This window comes from Eutrema salsugineum, unplaced genomic scaffold (genome assembly GCF_000478725.1).
Source record: "Eutrema salsugineum unplaced genomic scaffold, Eutsalg1_0 scaffold_12, whole genome shotgun sequence".
Classification (NCBI taxonomy): Eukaryota; Viridiplantae; Streptophyta; class Magnoliopsida; order Brassicales; family Brassicaceae; genus Eutrema; species Eutrema salsugineum.
The window spans coordinates 6969778-6972681 of record NW_006256895.1 but is presented as its reverse complement, the minus strand read 5'-3'; the positions used below and the strand labels follow the sequence as shown (position 1 = coordinate 6972681).

At 41.8% G+C, this 2904-nt stretch overlaps 1 non-coding gene across 1 annotated transcript; it reads left to right on the top strand.

Annotated features, from left to right (window-relative positions):
• The first annotated feature begins 2402 nt into the window (after nt 1-2402).
• On the top strand, nt 2403-2509 carry LOC112089442. The gene has a single exon (XR_002901080.1). It is a non-coding gene; the product is annotated as a small nucleolar RNA R71 (small nucleolar RNA).
• Nucleotides 2510-2904: the final 395 nt, after the last annotated feature.

Genomic DNA, 2904 nt, shown 5'->3' with positions numbered 1-2904 from the left:
TGTCGATATTCTGGTCGATATTCCTTCGGTGTTATGGGTTCAAATTATCCACCAGAATATCGAGCATTAGGCACCTCGATATCTCAAGAAGTTCAGACTCTTTATACCATATCGAGGTGACACAAGTCGATAGCTTGGTCGATATTATTTCGGCGCTAGAGACACATTTGTATCGACCAAGCTATCGAGAAGGGGCATGTCAATATGAATGCAAACTTGTCCGATCTTTACAGCTTTTCTTTGCTCCATTTTCCTCTAGACTGAACTTAAGCCATACTTAACCCTGTCCACACCTAAATAAAACATCAAAACGTCCTAAAACAACAAAAGAAAGCATTGAAAAGAGTATTTACAAAGGATAAGCTTGGGGTGTCTCCCAATAGCACTTTGTTTAAAGTCACTAAGTTTGACTTCTTACACTCTTTTCTTAGTGAGGGTGAGGAGGAGCATTGATGCTCCTTGTCTTGTCCATGAACTCAAGTGTGATAGCCTTGTTCATCAGCTTTTGAACACCAGCTGACCCTTTGTCTATGAGCTCTTGTGTGAGGATTGCCCTGACCTTAGCAAAAGGTTTTGCTCTTCCATTGCCTTTAACCTTGTATTCAACAGTTCCACCATTAAACTTCCAAGGAGTGAGAGTTAAGACTTGAGAAGATGACTTAAGAGTGAATGGTCTGGTTCTGGGTGGGTTCTTGTCTTGAGACCCTGAGCCATTGCCTTTGTTGCTGTTGATCTCCTTCTCACTTGGTGTAGGAGATAGAGATTCCAAGCAAGCTTCATCATCACTAAAGAAATCCCCTTCAAACTCAAGATCAGGTCTTATTAGGGATTCTTTCTTTTTCTCAACAGATGCAAGGGGTTGAGCTTCTTCTATAGTTCCAATACTCCCCACATACATCATCCCATAGCGTTTCAACTCATCAGAATCATCAGATATAACTGCACAAAACCCAGTAAGAGGAGGCATAAGAGGATAAGATACTTCATCATCTACCTTAGCAAGCACCACTCTTTGAGTATCAAAGTCCATCCTTACTCCTGTGGTGTTCAGAAATGGAGTTCCAAGCAAAAGAGGTAGCTCTTTTGTCTTCTTCATCTTCATGACTACAAAATCTGTTGGAACTGTTCATTCACCAATTTTCAATGGGTAGTCTTCAAGGATTCCATATGGTTTCTTTGAGGATGAATCTCCAAATGTGATTGACATGGGGTGATGCTTAAGAATCTTGATCCCTAGTCTCTCCACCATGTCTAAAGACATTACACTGATGCTTGATCCAGAATCACACAAAGCATTCTCCACTTTCAAATTTCCAAGAGAGCATGAGATGGAGAACATTCCTGGGTTGCCTAGCTTGGGAATAGATTTGGGTTTCACCCTTGTTGAACTAGTGCTAGAGACTCCATCAGATGTCCTTCCTTGAACCATTCTCTTATCCTTTCCTTCAGCAATCTCAGAATCATTCTTTTGCATATCAAAACAAGCTGCCTCCCCACCTTCTTTCTCAATGTCCTCATTGAGATCACAGAACAGGTGCTCAAACGCATCTATGATGGCGTCCTCATCATCTTTTGTCAGAAATTTTTCACTTGAGACATTGCCATGGAGAAGGTCCTCAATTTCTTGGACAGCAGCATGATTCTCATCATTTGAGAGGATTGCATTGCAGTATTCTGTTTGATGTGCAATTGATGTCCCTGGTAAAGATCTTTGAGCTTGAGAACTGCATTGGCCCTTGTTTTTCTCTAGAGTCTTGACTTTGGAAGCCAAGGTTGAAAGTTGAGTTAGAAGATCAGAATAAGTGCAATCCACCTTGTTGTTAATCTCTGCCATTTTCTTGTTGAAGTCTATGGCTCCACTTCCTTGACCTTTGAGGATTTGCTGGAGCAGGTTCTGCACTTCTGGATCCTTATTCTCTGAGTTCTGTTGGAGACTTTGTTGTTGGGGAGGGACAAAACCTTGTTGTTGAGTGTTTTGAGGATAGAAGTTCTGGTTTGGGGGATTCGTGTAGTAGGTAAAGCCCTTTTGGTAACCTTGTTGGCCACCTACAAAGTTCACCTCAGCTGTGATGTCTTCCCTTTGAAATGTGTCTTGAAACACATGATTCACATCTCCAACAAAGTTGGCTGACTGATGAGAAGCTAAGAGAAGTGTGTCTAGCTTCTCATTGAGAGACTTGATGTCTTTTCTTGTCCTTTCCTCTTCAGCACTCACAGCTCCTCTTGAATTCCTTTCAAAGTCTGATCCCTAAAGCTCATCACTCTGAGCTACATTCTCCACTAGGGTCATGGCATCATTGACTTCCTTGGTCATGAAATTACCATTTGAAGCTGTGTCCAATAGGAGTCTGACCTTTGGTAAAGCACCTCTGTAGAAGGTACTTAGCAGCCGAGCATCTAAGAATCCATGGTGAGGGCATTGCATGGCATACCCTCTAAATCTTTCCCAAGCCTCACAAAATGATTCATGGTTCTTCTGAATGAAACTTGAGATTTCATTTCTTAACCTTGCTGTTCTTGATGAAGAGAAGAACTTGGTTAGAAAGGCTCTTTTGCATTGCTCCCATGTTGTGACTGATCCTTGAGGTAGCGACTTTTCCCATTGATGAGCTTTGTCTCCTAGAGAAAAAGGAAATAGCCTCAACTTGAAACTGTCCTCACTCACTTCATTCATCTTAGTTAGATCACAAACTCTATCAAAGTTTTCAATGTGATCTAACGGGTCTTCTAATGCCAAGCCATGGAACTTGTTTGATTGCACCATGTTGATCAAACCAGATTTGATCTCAAAATTGTTTTCAGGTGTAGGAGCTTGAATCCCATGTCTCTGACTCTGAGCATTGGCCTCATCACCAGCTCCTACAACTTGTCTTGGACGTGGAGGTGGAGGCTCTTGCTGATTCT